The sequence below is a fragment of the Equus przewalskii genome, chromosome 20 (genome assembly GCF_037783145.1).
Source record: "Equus przewalskii isolate Varuska chromosome 20, EquPr2, whole genome shotgun sequence".
Taxonomy (NCBI): Eukaryota; Metazoa; Chordata; class Mammalia; order Perissodactyla; family Equidae; genus Equus; species Equus przewalskii.
The window spans coordinates 37,029,698-37,047,979 of NC_091850.1; positions in this window are offsets into that span (position 1 = coordinate 37,029,698).

The window sequence follows — 18,282 nt, forward strand, 5'->3', positions numbered from 1 at the left end:
TACTGAGTCTGAGCAAGTAAGAAGAGCTCTGTAGATTTTCTTTCTCTGGGGAAAGATTTATATAGCCTGTTGTAAACTCAAGCTAGTTTAGCACCTTAAATGATAAAACACGGAGAAAAAAATCTTTAGATTGTACAAGAATACTAAGCTTGTTTTTTTGGTGAAGTATCAGAGACACTCATCAAGGCTAACAGTGTAAATTAATTTGTTATCTCATGTAATGTTGAAATTTTATGCTAACTTGGCTGGATCATGGTACCCAGAAACTGGTCAAACATAATTCTAGATGCTTTTATGAGAGTGTTCTTGGATGGCAATATCATTTACATTGGTGGAGTACAAGTAACGCAGATTGCCCTCCATAAAGTGGGTGGGCCTCATCCAAACAGGTGAGGGTTTGAATTGAACACAAGACTAACCCCCCCCAGCAAGAGGGAATTCTGCTGCAGACAGGCTTTGAACTTGAGCTGCAGCATGTTCTGGGTCTCCAGCCTACCAGCTCACCCTGCAGATTTTGGACTTGCCAACCTCCATAATCACATGAGCCAATTCCTCAAAATAAATCTTTTTCTATAAACACAAATCCTTTTGTTTCTGTTTCTCTGGAGAACTCTCACTTAAACATCTTGTTAAGTTCTAAACCTAAAGTTTTTGTTTTTATAGCATTGCTACACAATAAGGCAAATTATGACCCATTGGTTTATAAAAAAATTTCGTAAAAAGCATTAGCATTCTTTATATTATTATTCCAAGTAAAGGCTTTGCTTCTTTGATCTTCTCCATCAGTCCTGTTCACTAGTCCTTTTTGTCTCTTTCCCTAAGTTCCTTTGGTAGATTTCAGAACATGAGCAGGGAGCAACCTTCATAACATCAGATTGAATAGCATAACTGGAGGGTTCCTGACGTGAACATGCTAGCCCATTGCACAGATGGGCATCAGCCGTTAGCGAGATAATCTGGATGTTTGTAATTCTCATCTTGGAACCCTTGCTCTGGGCAGAGAAGGACAGGGAGCACAGAGAGAGCCTGGCACAATAGAAGCAAAATGCTTCCACACACAGAATCTTCTCAGACTTGCCGGAACTTGAAGCACAACTTGGCTTTTGTGCAGGTAACAGTGGGATATCGTCATAAGTATAGTGCATGAAGACATGGCCAACTTAACGGAGGCACAGCTACTCTAGAGTAACTATACTACCTGGCGTTGTAGTGCCTGTCTCTAAAGATGTAATATATCGCAGCTAGAATAGGATCATTTCCCTCCCTTCCTTCCTTCCTTTGAATCTATTCAGTTTTCATTTCTAACTGTATAATCCATGCAGGTATACATGCCCCATTTAAAATATTCTTAAATATTTACATATATCTACAAATACGCATATGATTATTTCTCTAGTGTAGCTCCACAAAAGTGGAATATATTGGTTGAAAGAAATATAATGATAAACACTACCTATTGCTTTATGAAAAGGCTTTACCAGTTTACATTTATATCAACTATATATGGAATTCCTATTTTCCTCATACTCTAATGAACATTGAATCTTAACAACTACTTAAATTTGTGTCCAACTGATGGGTAAACTACTCCACCACATACCTTGCAGTTTTAAATTCCATTTCCCCAGATAATGCAGCATTTCCCACTGATTTGGAAAGACAGTTTAATTAAACTGGAAAAGCCAGTAGTCTTTCCACTGTGCTAGCTGTTATTCTTTTGACAAATAACATATTATTCTTTCAATTGTCACTTGCTTTATCTGTGATTTTATATTTCATTGGCTAGAATCTATCATTAACATTTTAAAGATCTTCTATTCTTATGAAGCTCACATTATAATAAAACAGCCAGATAATGAATATGCAATATGACAGCGAGGCATAAGGACTAGCAGAAAAGATGTCATAGAAACAGAGTAAGTTTCAATAGGAAGTGTGGGTTGGCTAGGTGAGTAGTGTTCTAGTTATAAAGAGTCCTCATTGAAGGCATCCATGATAAGATTAAATTTCAGTAGAGACCTGGGGCCGGCCTGGTTAAGTTCACACATTCTGCTTTGGCAGCCCAGGGTTCACCAATTTGGATCCCAAGTGTGGACCTATGCACCACTTGTCAAGCCATGCTGTGGTAGGCGTCCCGCATATAAAGTAGAGGAAGATGGGCCTGGATGTTAGCTCAGGGCCAGTCTTCCTCAGTGAAAAGAGGAGGATTGGTGGCAGATGTTAGCTCAGGGCTAATTTTCCACCAAAATAAAAAATAATTCAGGAGAGACCTAAAGGAAGTAAAAGTAATCCAGATGCAAAATCATGTCGCTATCAAGTAGAAGGGATTCCAGATTGGAGTATGTTAAAAGGTCCTGAAGCAAGAGAGTCCTTGATGCATTTGAGCAACAGAAAAATAAAGAAGGGTAAAGAAAGTCAGGGTAAGTATGCGGAAGGTAGAGGAAAGTGGAATATGATGAAAAAGATGCTTTTCTTTTTCTTTGTTTTTAAAATAAGTGAGTACATCCTGTTTGCTGATGGAATGATCTATTAGAGAATCAGCGGAAAGAAAGCATTTGTGGAAGAGAGGGCCATTTTCTGGAGCACTGCTTGGAAAAGGTTGGCACCGAGTGCAAAAATGGACAAATGCGGTTTAGCAGAGAACATAGCTGGTCTGTCTGTGTTAACAGGAGAGAAGGCTGCAGCTGACAGGTATGTGGATACATACAGTAGTGCATGCACAGGGTCGTTTTCTTTTGATTGATTCTACAGTATCAGTGAAGAGGGAAGCAAGGGTCCAGCTAACAGTAAGGAGGGGAGAGTTTGGGGATTTAAAGACAGAGGTGAGGGTATGAAAGAATGATTAAGGAGAGTGAGATAATTGGTTGACAAAGGGAATGTAGTCAACTAACATTGAGGGCCCAGTGGGTTGGTGGTCAGTAATTTAAAACACGAATAGCCAGTGTGATTATGCGCTTTCCTCCAGTCAGATTCCAAGACGTGGAGAAGAGAGATTAATGAAAGCCTTTTGCCTAATTGTTCTGGTTCTCACCTTTTTTTAAAATATAATTTGAGCATTTGAAACAAACACCTTAAACATTATCTTTCTCTTTTCCTTCTACATCTTCCCGTGATTACGCTCTATTTGGTAAGGATTTTTCTAAGCATTCCTTTTCAAATACAGTTTCTTCCCTGTGCCCTGTAATTTGCCAGATCTGTGGTTTCTCTGAGGTTTGTCTGAACCACTACACGGCAATTCTTCAACAGAGCCCTTGTTATTGTCTCAAAATCAATTGGCTCTAAAACTAGTGGTTGTAAAAATCTTATGGCATGTATATACAAGAACCAGAAACAGTTCACAGTCTTGGACAGGTTCCCACATGTAATGAGTTTAAATTTGGTCCTCAAGGGTGAGCAATATCACATTACTCCAAAATTTTAAATCAGATAAAACTGCTCTGCACTCCCACCACTTGAATCACTGGAAAATGCAATCAGATATTGACAAGCTTACCCCTTCTGGTGTCTCAGAACTCCTGAAGGTTGGTGTCAAGGAAAATCTGTGGGGATTACTCTTCTTTGTGATTCTTGTGGTGGGAATCATTTGCTCCTTCTGCTGAAATCACCGATGTCAAGCAATGATTGTCCACCTCCCCTCTGGGCCAACTCTGAGATTCCTGTCACACTGAGCTATTCAACTCCTTGTAGACCCCTCCAGTGACCCCCTGCTGCTACCAAGCTATTTCTATCCTTTGGAAGTCTCACCTGCATTTCACAAGTTGAGATTCAGCCAGAGATGGGATATAAGTTTTGCGTTTCTTGAAGTTTACTCATTTAGAGCGGTCCTCCAAAATAAATGGGAAAATAAACCTAACGCGTACATTCCTAAAAACTGCTAACTACCACAGACATCGTAAATTAAGACTACTAGGTGTGTATTAGTTAACTACCTGTCACCCTTCTAGAATATTGCTCATTATAAACAAAATCTCACTATATTTTCTATAGTGAAAATAGAATGTTACTTAAGATGTTCCATTAGCAGGATCGATTACTTTATTGTTTTATTGTTGCTAAAGAAACTTTTTTCCCCCAGCTTTTTGTTTCATTGTCAGTGATACGTTAAGACAATATTCTATGGCTTGAAATATACAGAAAATGCTCTTCACAGACAGACATACTAACATGTCATGATAACGATACAGTTTCATGCCCCGCAAACACAGGAATTCTTTTTTCAGTCAAATAATTCATATTGTGGAAGAATATATATATGTACAGGCATATATAATTTACAATTGTATATCTTGAACCAACAAATATATTCCTGTTGAGAGAAATATTTCATTTTGACTAGGCAAAACTGGAAACCAAATATTGCATTAAAATTTTGCACTTCTAATAAGTTTCCCAAAGACCAGAGTCAATTCTAAATACTTAATATCTTTGTTTTTCTTCTGCAACCACAGATTTTCAGTGTTTCGTGCCATAGAATACATATTGTGACATGGTCCTGAGTCAGATCCTGCTTTTTCTTTTGGTTAGGAAGATTGGCCCTGAGCTAACATCTGTTGCCAATCTTCTTCTTTTTGCTGGAGGAAGATTGTTGCTGAGCTAACACCTGGGCCAATATTCCTCTATTTTGTATTTGGGACATCACTACAGTATGGCTTGATGAGTGTGTGTAGGTCCACACCAGAGATCTGAACCTGCGAACCGTAGGCCACCAAAGCAGAGTGTGTGAACTTAACCAATATGCTATCGGGCCAGCCCCCAGAATCTATACTTTTATGATTCTGAGTTATGATGATGGATGTTAGAATTCCATAAGACCATTAATTCACCAGACAGATAAGAGAAGCATAACTATAGATGGAGATGATTCTGATCTGCATAAATGTGTTCCACTAAACTCATAATAAATGCATCTCCAACTTAACCTCCCTCCACGTTATCAGTTACCAAAACATGTTATCTGAAGACATGTTGTGTCTCCAGACACAATGGGAAGGATCATGGATGGGAGTCATAGTGGAAAGAGGCACCAGTTTTAACTGAAGGCAGTTAATTTACCTTACGTTTTTTAAAAAACAATAACAATAACAACAAGAAAACTTAAAAAAAACTAGTATTCTAGATTCTCCAGGATACGATTAAAATCTCCTTGCTAAGCTTGTTTGTCTACGTAAAATCTGTTCTAGCTGAATGGTTCTAACTTTATCTGTTTTAGATCCCATTTCTCTGTGTTCTCCTGCCTCCCTACCCTGTAACTTCATGGGCACCTGTACCTATCTCAATAATTTCCATTTTACCAAAATTTATCTTTTGAAGCTAAACAGTACCACAACATGATGAGATGTTTTTCTCTTTTAAATATCATAATTTTCGACCCTTCATTATTAAGAAATTATTTACTTTTTTTGACCTTTTATTTCCTGCAAGTCCATGTTTTTATGCTGTCTCCTTTATAAGCACTGGAAGAAGATGGGCCCCTTTCCTACCACCATCTCACCCCTAAAGATACAAAATCCCTACTATTAATCTCAAGTCCTTAATTAGAGCTACTTTTTATGGTAGCCAGCCCTGGTAGTCTAGTGGTTAAGATTCAGTGTCCTCACCACTGTGGCCCAGGTTTGTTTCCCTGTCAGGGAACCACACCACCCATCTGTCAGTTGTTACACTGTGGCGGCTGCCTGTTGCTGTGATGCTGAAAGGTACGCCACTGGACTTCAAATACCAGCAGGGTCACCCAGGTTTCAGTGGAGCTTCCAGCCTAAGACAGAGCTTCCAGACTAAGAAGACTAGAAAGAAGGACCTGGGCACTCACTTCTCAAGAAAATGGCCATGGAGTGGCTGGCCGAGTGGCAGAGTGGTTAAGTCTGCACGTTCTGCTTCGGCAGCCCAGGGTTCACCAGTTTGGATCCCAGTGCGGACCTATACACCGCTTGTCAAGCCGTGCTGTGGCAGGCGTCCCACATATAAAGTAGAGGAAGATGAGCAAGGACGTTAGCTCAGGGCCAGTCCTCCTTGGCGAATAAAAAAAAAAAAAAAGAGAAGAGGATTGGTGGCAGATGTTAGCTCAGAGCTAATCTTCCTCAAAAGAAAAAAAAGAAAGAAAGAAAATGGCCATGAAAACCCTATGAATAGCAGTGGAGCATTGTCTTAAATAGCACTGGAAGGTGAGAGGATGGTACAAAGGGCCAGCAGGGTGCTGCTCTGCTGTGCACAGGGTCACTAGGAGTGGAAATTGACTCCACAGCATTAACAACAACAGTATAATAAGTTGATTATTAAATGAGTCATTTTATCTTTCTGTATTTTCATATAATTATGTTTTAATTTTGAAGTGTGTGTTCTTGTGTTTATTCTGCAACAATTAGGATGGCAGAGCCAGCCCTCATGGCCTAGTGGTTAAGGTTCGGCACACTCTGCTTCAGCAGCCTGGGTTTGTTTCCCACTCCTCTGTCAGTAGCCATGCTGTGGTGGCAGCTCACATAGAAGAACTAGAAGGGCTTACAACTAGGATATACAACTATGTAGTTATGCTTTGGGGAGGGAAAAAGAAAAGAGAGAGGAAGATTGGCATGGATGTTAGCTTAGGGTGAATCTTTCCCAGTAAAAAAAAAAAAAAGCAAAAGAGCACTGAAAGAAAAAAAATGACCACAAATATGATGCTATAAATATGTAGAAAGAAGAGAAGATGGACATTGAAAAATTACTTGGGATGCAGAATAGTATTGATAAAAGAAAGACACAGTGCTTTTTGTTTGCTTTCTTGGAGTCAACAATACTACGTTTAATTTTACCACTATCACTTCACTAGCAGTGTCATATACAGCATGTAAATTAATTTACCTGTGGGCAGGTAGTCAATATCTCTAAAACTTTATTTATTAATGTGTAAAATGGAAATAAAAAAATACGTATTTCATAGGATTGTTTTGAGAGTTAAAAGGAGGCTCAATTTCCAACCAACACAACTTTTCAGTGAATGGTATTTTCCATTTTTCTCCAAGCCTTTTGTGAAAATCATGGTGCATTGTCATTTTACGTCGGAAGGTCAGATAACAACTCTTTTAGAGACATAGAAGAGATGTAGAAATTCTCACAGGAGGGCTGCTGGAGGCTGTTAACACGTATACACATATGATCCACATGCAATTCAGGAGTGCCTATATCCCATGCATGGATGACACAGACACCAGGGAAAAAAGTATGTACTCTGGAAGACGTTAAGAAAGAAGTCTATGAAGCCATAAGGCCGTAAGAAAAAGATTACCAAATAGTAATTTCTTAGAAGAGTGTGTCTAATCTCTTCCTTTGTGATTTTAAATTGGGCAGAAAAAAATTACAAGCAAGTCTAATTTTTCAAATAACTAAGTAGATGGATGAGGCAGGAGGGGGAGCAGTACTGACCCTCATTCTAAGACAAGTAAGGAAAATGAAAACTCCATAGTTGATGCAGATGATTGGAGAATATGTAGTTCTAGAAATAAAACTTGAGGCTTAACAGTGACAACGTTTAGTACATCAGCTCCCTTTAAACCATTTTTCTCTAAAATAGCATATTACTAATATCTCAAGTATTATCTTGGTAGGTGTTTCCCTAATAAATCAAATTATCTTCATTTTCTTAATCCTTATTCGGAATCAAACATCTTGGCGTGTGGATTTCTTATATGTCATTATCACGTCATTTTTACTTTCTCCTTATGTTACAACTTATGTTGTTGTTCTCTGCTTACGGCACACAGAGCTCATTACAGTGGAACATGCTTTGGGCTGTGCCTTCAACAGGCTTGTGTTAAAAACTTGGTTTCCATCAGAACCTAGTTTTATTACTTTGAGTAGATTACTTAAGTCAGCAAGTCTCACTTTCCTCATTTGCAAAGAGTTGAAAGTAATCCTTACTCCACCTGGTGTAGATATGTACTACAAGCATTTACGTACAGGCCTTGGTGCATATAAATTGTTAAATAAAGGTTGTGTACCCCTCCCTTCTCTCCTCGCCATTAATTGTAAAAATAAATTCCTTTTTCATAACATTAAATACAATGTTCTTCATATAGTAAGGACTTAATAGATATTTTCAAATAAATGAAAGAATGAATCCAGACACAATTACACTTTTATGTCTAGAACTAACTTGTTACTTTGGAAATAGTTTTGTGATTAATTCTTATTCTTAGTTAATCTAATATGAAACCCTGATTAAAGGATTTTATCAAATTTGAGTTATGTGGAATCTTTAAGAAATTAAGGTTCCTTGTTAGCCAATTTTACTGAAAAGTTTTATATTTTGGAACCAAATTCTTAACTAAAATGTTCTACTTTAAGTATCTTTTTTAATATTAATAAATAATTTTGGAGGGATAGTCTTGGAAAATGGATTGTGTGATGTCTTTTCTTGAATAAATTATGCACATAAAACATTACTGAATGATTTATTCTTCTCTTGATCAATCAGTTTTCATTATGAATACCAGTTTTCATGATTCATTGATGCCTGCATAATGGCTTCAGAAACTTGTGCTTTAAAAACTCAATAGCTTTCTTCTCATAAGCAATTTTGTTTTTATGTATTCTCTATCATCGTCTGATAGTGTACCCCACTTGGGCCCTGATATGGTACTGTAGCAGTCTCTTCAAATTACTTTACCCTGTGTTTCTAATCTGCTATCATATCAAAAATTAGACAAGTTTGGGGGCTGGCCCGGTGGCCTAGTGGTTAAGTTCACGTGCTATGCTTCAGCGGCCCAGGGTTTTGCCGGTTCGGATCCTAGGACAGCTCATCAGGTCATGTTGAGGCAGTGTCCCACGTGCCACAGCTAGAAAGACCCACAACTAAAATATATAACTATGTACTGGGGGAATTTGGGGAGAAAAAGAGATAAAAAAATTAAAAAACGTTTAGACAAGTTTGATAAAATGAGGCACAATAATGAGATAAAACAATTTGAAAAGGCTGCTATAAACCCATATCATGGCCAAAGTGGCATGCACAATTGAGTTATTCATTTCCAACTAACTTCTCTGCCACCTAAATGAAATTCAAAAGACTTTTATATATTCAATTTTGTATAATTTGTGTGATATCCCTTGCTCTTTGTATATACCGTATATATTTTTTCCGTGTTAAAGACCATGAAAGATAAACATTTATACCCACAGTACCATATTTTATGAAATGGTAAAAATTAACTTGAATAGCAGTTTATGTTTTTTATATAATTTTTGTATTTCAAGCACAAATATTTACTTTATCTCAACTATTTATGTGTATTAGGTACACATAACTCCAGGTTTGTGTCAGTTACTAAAAAATAGGAAAATGTATTTTATCATTTATTTTATACAGACAAGTGAAATTTTCTCATACTTATCACTGTGATTAAAAGATAATAAAAACTGGTGAAGATAACATTGATTTTTTTGTAGCTATTATTAAATCTACTGTAGAATTATGTTTTCAAGGGATTTTTCTTTCTGTTTTAGCATGCCTTCATTTCATATACCAGCTGCATATTAATAGAATTATATATGGTTCTTGGGGCTGACCCAGTGGCATGGTGGTTACATTTGTGTGCTCCACTTTGGCCTGGGATTGGCACAGATGTTAGCTCAGGGACAATCTTCTTTACCTAAAAAAAAAAAGAGAGAGAATTACTTATGTATATATGGTTCTAATAAGAGCATTAAGCGACTGGTTTCCTATGAAATGCCATAACTAGCAATAATTTAGCTACTTTTGCCCTCTAACTTTATCCTATTTTATTTAAAATTTCAAAACATCATAATAGCAAGAATCATACACTAGACTGTCTTATTTGTATTCAAGTGATATTAGTTCAAAATTGATGACAATTTATTTTGTTGTGGAAGGGAATAAGAGGGCTTCATATTTCTGCTTTTTCATCTGCTGGTACAATATGAAGTTTTAAAATAACTGTTGATAAAGAAAGTTTATATGTCAGACACACACCTCTAACTCATGCCCTCTTTTGATTCTGTTTCATTCATTTAATGGAAAATCACAGAGCAAGCTATACCGCAGGATTGCTTTATGATATAAAGGACTGGATCATAGCATTTATTTTTATTTTTTTTCCTGAAGAAAAGATTGTTTATGAAGGGTACATTTTTAAAAAAATACAAATGTTTGCATTGGCAAATATGGGAAATAATTAATGTAATAGAATTTGCAAAATCATATCCTGTGTTAGCAGAGAGAGAGAGATGCTAAAACATATTCTCACAGAATACCTGATGTTATTATCAGCTAGTACCATATACTCAAAAAATATAGGAAACATACAGTCATATCTATCATTTAGAACATTAAGATGTATTGATGTCATAATTTCTGTCAGTATAAAAGCAGGCTGGTTTTCCACATAATTTAAAAGAATTCATTTTGACCAAATATTATATAAATTAAAACAACTTTTTATCCACTGCAATATTTTATGATCCATTCTCTTTTTGTACCATACCAATTTATACGGTCCAAAACATTCAGAACATTAAGAAGTTGTGGATGGGAAAACCTCTGAACTCAATTTAGCAACTGAAATCTCAACTTATTTTAGACTTTTTAGTTATTGAACGCTGAAACACTGCGAGATGTTTCCCAGATTTACTTGAATATTTTTCAGAGGGGAACAACTAAGTCGGCCTCCATTTGGGAGTCAATGGATCACAGGGATATTGAGGATTAGTTTCTTTGATGAAATTGAAAACAGTAGATTTAAACATCAGTTTCTCATGGGCAGGCAAAAGCAAAAGTAAAACATTCTAAGATAAAATAGAGAAAGGCTACTAGTGAATATTTCTCTTTAGTTGGTACATAAACGTATTATCAGAAAGGACTTTTTATTATGGCCAAATGCTGGTAAATAAAGAGAAATAATATACAGCAAAATAGAGGTGGTTCCAAATATTCCCCACTAAAGTAGGCTGATTAGATTAGCTTCTGATGCTAATTAAAGTTCTTTAAGATTGAGGCATCAGAGAATTGAAGTTCCAGTAAAAATATCAATTCCCCTATGAAATCACATTTTACTTCTCAGAATAACTTCTGATATCAGTGTTTAAGGTATTCTTTCTCAGCCGCATTTCCTTATCTGAACCACAGAACACAAAAATGATGAGTGACTATTTTCTCAATTCTCCTAAGGATGGTACATTACTAGTTCAATTATAGAGACAATTTAAAGGTAACATCTTGTATAATCAAGATTAGACAATTTATTAATTTATCCATGAAATATAAAGTTTTTATGGTCATAAAATTCTTAGATTTACTAAGCTAGATTAAAGGAATCTCGAAAAGAAAGATCTATTCACAAATATCTAAGCATTCAACTGTTTCTGCGTTTAGGAAAACTAGCACTCTAAAGGTCAAAGTCAGATGGGTAGAAAATTCTACAAAATTTCTGCCTTCCCTCACAGTTTATACCATTTTGATTTAATATTAATGACTATAATCCATCCTGCTATTTGTCACAAAGATTAAAATAGCTAGCTGAGTATATCTTTATCCTTAGGTGAGGAAATTGATTCCAAAATTGTGTGCAAGCTAACTGTGCAGAGCTTGCAATCATCTGTATTGTATGTTTTTAAAGGCAATGAAATATGATTAAAATACATCATTATTAAGATTACTTTTACAGAAAATGGGTAAAAAAGCTGATCACACAAGTTCTTTGACAAATCATGTTTAACACAATATGTTTTATGCAAATTGCCATTCAAAACTAATTTTATATTAGTGTTGCCTTCTTTAAGAGAAAAAAATTCTGCACCCTTTCTCACTGAATTAAAGTCAGCATGCTATTTTGCTCCAGTCAAATACTATACAAACGGCAACAGAGTTTTCATCTATGTAATCCTGACCTCTCAGCTAAAAAGATCTACTCTGCTCCTGGCATTCTTTTCATATGACACTTTTTACATTCCTCAGTTCTTATTTGATCTTCCTTATGTAAAAATACCAATTTAGCTACTGTGTTCTCCATGATAGAAGCTCTGTCCATGCCAGCCTGCAGAGCTCTCATTTGCCTGTAAAATTCTTTTACTGCCATGCTTTCATTATTATTCAAACTATTGACTCTTAGTCAAATGCAATTATTTTAATCTCTATAGTATTTCTTTCTTTTAAGTTGTTAGTTTCCCAAGCGGAGTTTTTTTCCCAATGTATCCTATTGTTGAATATTTTGAACCCTCTCCACAGTGTTCACGAGAATACCATGCACATCTGAAGCCTTCAGTAGTTATTGATCAATGGCTTATCCAAGTAGTGGGTGAGAGCAATGCTGAAATAATAGGTCCTTGGTGATGAAAATATAGTCTTTTTCTGTTAGATGTCTTAATAGTAAGTCACCTTATACTTGATTGAATCCAAAAAATTTTGTCACAATGCATAACTCTCAATGCAAATTAAGAATAGGAATTTAGAAGAAGCAATCTATTATTCATCCCTATAATTTCTTTTCCTTAAATTCTTTGGCTTCCAGCTTATTTGACTTATCAGCTCTTCTTGCTTTATTACTGTATATACATTACAATTTGTATGTCCTCAATATCTGTGTTTCTTCAAAACTATATTATAAATTTCAATAAAACTAGGGTATATATTCTCATCAACACATCAAACATTTTTTTCCCTCATCTTGGGTTGAATACATTGCATTATTGATGACATCATATACAATTCATAGTTACATTTATCTTTATATTTTCTTTTATACAAAGAACAGATTGAAAGAGAATTTATTATTTCACTGTTCATGCTCAAGGCTTTTCTTCACAATTGATGGCTCACACATATCAATGAATATTGAAATTCATTTTCATGATGACCCTCATCTTTTGCAATAAGCCATATAACTTTTAGTTGACATTGCAAAGATAAAAATGATTGGCAGAAAAGACAACCATTTACTGTTTATGCGAAGGGCGAAGTCATATTTTCAAAAATGTTAGCTACCACTAGAGAACAGTATTTGCTTTCAGAAATAAAGCATTGCAAAAATTGAAGGGTAATATAGCTCAAGTTTAAATTACTATTTTATTTTTATGGAGAGAATTTTTCTCAAAACCAGAAATAAATATATATATATATATATATATATATTTATGTAGAGGAAATTTACACATGCCATTTTAAATATGCCCATTGTTTGTAAAAACACAACCTGGATGGATTCGCTCTCTATTGCTTGTATAGAATCATTGACTTCACATTATGGAGTAGAGTGAGAAATACCTGGTTTCATATTCTCTTATTAGTTTTTTGATCTTGAGAGACATTTGTGCATTTTATCAATTCCACATCTATAAAATAGGGATAAAAATAGTAACAATTTTATAAATGTGATGTATGTATTCAATTAGCTTATTCCTAAAAGTTCTTTACACATTGATTAGCAGATATATACTCAATAAATGTCAGCTTTAATAATAATAAACTATACTTTCTTAGAAGAAAGGTTTACAGTAAATCCATGTCTATCCTACATGGTTATTGGAAAAACACACTAATGAGCTTCCAAAACTTTAATTATAATGTGACCACCGATTTAAATCCATCCAGATAACTCTTTCAGTGTTGATGTACCATTAATGTCTCCCAGGAATACTTATTCCTAAAATACTGACTTAAAGGTGAAACATCATGGACCTTCCTACTTAATCAGAAATTAAGTTTGATGTAATGGTAAAAAGACATTCTCTATGGAAAGAAAGAAATAAAGATAAACAAACACTAACTATCTGAACCTTAGTTTTATGCCTCAGTCAGTGGAACTGGAAACACTATTAAGGCCAGCCTCAGATAAGTAGCCATTATACTATGCATCATTTATTGAAGACCTTACTCTTCATAACTTTAGATTGCAGAATAAATACAACTGATTTTCAGAACAGTTCACAGACTAAGATACATTGATATTTTCTTCAGCAAAAATATACTCCTGCCAATTGCAGCTTAAAGAAAAGGAGTAGCTTCAATTCTCATTATACAAACACAAAGAAATTTATTTTAATTGAATATTAACAATGAATATAATCACGTGGTTCAGATTTTGCATGGCTTTAAGTTCCTGCTGTAGAGAAATCTTGCATTTAATCATCGTATTAAATTCATCATTTTCAAATATCATTTTTCTTACTTTAGAACACAAGTACACCAACAAACCCTTAAAAGAGAAATGATATGTAATGTCTCCTATGGCAAAGGAGATTTTTAAATTCAACAAATATTAATAATCTTACGTTGCATGGAAGAATGAACCTTTGCCAACATTTATTGCAAGGGATGGGCCGCTAAGCAATCCTTTGTTTATCACAAGATTCCCAAATTTATTTAATCACAAGCTCTCTGCTGCTCTCCTGTCTCTACCTACACTCACATTTTTCTTCTATAACAAGTAAACAGCACTTCATGGAGACAGTAATATTGATTATGAATCTAATTATGACCGAGATTATAGCTATGTTCTTATTGAATTTCAGATAATTTCTTTTAACAAAGAAAATAAAAGCAGTGTTATACATTTCACATGCATAAATGGCAGAGATTTAGCTTTCAAAATCATATAGAAAAAAGGTAAATTATCTTATTATTTGTAGGATATTCCTTTCAATATTCTGGCATAAGGTAAATCATAATTCATCTGACTTCATTAAAAAAAAGATTGAACTGTCAGTAAATTTCAAAATTTGTGAATCTAACCTCATAAAATGTGTGGCTGTGTGATTGCATTTTCTCAGTGGTCCTTTATTGAACACCTACTTCAGGATCATGTGAGTGGCTTATTAAAAAATGTTCTTTCTTTATTCCCCACTTCAAATTTACTAACTCAAAATTCCTGAGGGTTGGGATTTAGAAATTTGTGATTTAAATTGTCTTCCCAGGTGATTATTATGCACATAATAGATTGAGCACTACTGCTCCAACAAAGATAAAATAACGAGAAAATTTAGTTTAAAATATATATGATTAAATTTATATTTGTATGTGTACGATTGTACACATCTTACTCTAAAATTCTGTGATTTTTATATGTTTGAATTTGGTGGTATTTTGAGATGCAATATTACATCTTCATATTCAAATAAAGTTTCTATCCATTTAATAATATAATAAAAATGTTTTTAAATGTCTAGGATATTTTTAATAATTAACTGAATTTACCTAAGTATTTCAAACTTGGTGTCTCAGGAGAGAAAGCATTTTTTAAAATTTGAAATTCTTATCTTGAATTTGTGCTTCTCTGTTTTTTGTTTGTTTCTTTCTTTTTTGAGGGTAAATCTGTTTAGAATAAAGTAAGCTAAAAATCGTCAATGGGTTTCATTCTAACAGCCAGGAGGAAGAAACAAGTAAATAAAAATAAAATACATAATATTATGCTAGCCTTTCTGTTTAGGGGATGGTACGTGCAGGACACAAAAAATAACTGAATATAACGGGATCAATTCACCTTTTTGAATCTAAAGTGGAAGAATAACTTAAATTCATTTTTATCACATTACAATGAACATGTGTTTTAAATTTAACCTCATGAAGCATTTTAGGAAATGACTGGAGATATAAATAAAACTATAGATATAGTTAATTAATGAGAAAAATTATGAATATGACAATTACTAGATGATATTTTGATGATGTCTAGTAGGCAAACAATATGAATCTTACTAAAAACAGAACAGTGAATATTTAACAAAAGCTAAAAGCCACCTTCAATAATCAGCGGATTTCCAGGCATCTAAATGAGATGCTGGGGATTAATGGCAAAGGGAGACTGGAGTGCAAAGACTTCAGAGGAAATCTACTTTTCAGGGTTGTAGTGAGATATACCAGAAAAATAATGCGGGAGGTCCCTCTGTGAAAGCATAAATTGAAATCTCCATTAGCCTCCTCATTTAGACTGGCAAAATGTCCTCAAGAACATCTCCCTAAGGGCAAAAATCTAAGTATTAACATATAGGCAGCAATGTTCTCTCAGATAATGTATAAATGAATTTCAGGTAACCATCAATAGCTGAAAAAGACAAGGAAAAAATTTCTTCCCCCAGAGTCTCCAGAAGAACCAGCACTGCTGATACCTTGAAACTGATTTTGAACTTCTGACCTTCAGACTCACTCTCTTACAGAATAAATGTGTGTTGTTTTAAGCTACTAAGTTTGTGACTTTTTAAAAGAAAAAACTTAAAATTTCATTATAAAATGCTTGTTTAATATTGATCACATTTACTATTTTAATGAATATTTTAATATTGAAAATATGTGGGAAAATTATGACTGTGAATTGCAAGTTTGAAGAAAAAATAGGCAAGATGGTGCAATGGCAAAGCACTAGCTTTGGCAGTTTAATTGTATTTATTTATTTTAATTTATTTTTAATAGTTTTATTAAGGTATAATTTACATACAAAAAACTGCACATATTTCATGTGCACAATTTGATGAATTTGGGCTTATGTAAACTACCACAATATCACCACAATCTAGGGAACAGACATATCCAACACTTCCCACATTTTTTTGAGTCCTTTTTGTTTGTTTGTGTGTGATAAGAACACTTAACATAAGATGTACCCTCTTTGTAAAGCAAAGGAACAATAACCTGTCATGTGAAGGAAAAAAATAAAGTAGACTCATCCTGCGGTATCTGTGGGCAATCATTTCCAGGACCCCTTACGGATACTAAAATCCTCGGATGCTCAAGTCCCTTTTACAAAATAGTGTAGTATTTGCATATGACCTATGCACATCCTCACACATACTTTAAATAATCTCTAGATTACATATAATACCTAATACAATGTAAATAATATGTAAATAGTTGTTACACTGCATTATCTAGGGAGTAATGACAAAAAAAGGTCTATACATGTTCAGTGCAGATGCAGCTATCAGAGACCTTTTGATCCACTATTGGTTGAATCCATGAATGTACAACCAGTGGAATCAGAAAGCCAACTGTAGAAGCAAACAATAGAACACTGAAAACTTGTGAGGAAAAGCTGGAGAATAAGTTTTGTTTTGTTTTATTTATTTGTTTGAAATTAGGACATTCAAAACTACCCCCATATATTGAGGAATTTAGAAAGTGACATGCTTTTGAGCAGAGGATGCTTGCTCAGAAAAATAAAAATCGAAGAGCACTCTAAGCTTTTACCTTTGGCCAATCTTTAGTCTCAGTCCAAGCAGGAAATGAAGACTAAGGCATAACTGTAAATTGTCTGACTATCCATGGAAGGATGGAATGTGTACTCCAGCAGGAACCAATCTGGAAAGACTGGGAGTAGTTTTTTGGTTGGTTTGTTTTAGTTTTATTTTCTCTCTTTCTCTCTCTTTCTTTTTTTTCTCTTCTTGGAATTCACAGAATTCAAGGAAATCTCTGTAAAAACACTAGCTGAACAGAAGGAAATGGAATAGAGACTTTAGATAACATTCATAGCAAAGAATACAGATTGTATAAAAATTTTTGTAAACAAACAGCTTTAGCCTAGAGAAGATGGGGAAGAATCTAACATCCACGGTGGCCAAACAATTGTATTCAGAATGTCCAGTTTACAACATCAAAGGGGGAGCATGCAAATAAACAAGCAAAGATCTTAGTCTTATGAAAAAGAGTAATAAACTGTCCTGAGGAAGTACAGACATTAGACTTACTAGACAAAGACTTTAAATCCACTATTTAAATATAATCAAAGAGCTAAAGGAAATCCTTGATAAAGACCTAAAGAAAACCAGGTGACCAATGTCTCAATGCATAGAATATTTAAAAAGGAGATAGAAATGATAAGAAGGAACCAGAGAGACAATATTTTAGCTGGAAAATACAAAACAGAAATTAAAAACTAATGAGAGAGTTTCAAGAGCAGATTCGAACAGGTAGAAGAATCAGAAAACTTAAAGAAAGGTTGTTTGAAATTATGCCGTCTAAGGATGAGAAAGAAAAAAGAAGGAAGAAAAATGGACAGAGCCTAAGACCTGTGGGTGAAGGAACATATCAACATATACATAATGGGTGGCTCAGTAGGAGAGGAGAGCAGGAAGAGGACAGAAAAATATATTTGAAGAAATGGTGGTTCCAAATCCTCAAATTATATAAAATACACAAATCTACATATTTAAGAAATTCAGGGTGAGACTTCAGAAAGCAATTCTTCCTGTACAATGGATCCTCAATAAAATTAGCAGCTGATTTGTCATCAGAAACCATGGAGGCCATAAGACATTGGAATGGCAAACTATCCTCAAAAAAAAAGAGAAATTATGACACTACAGATAAAC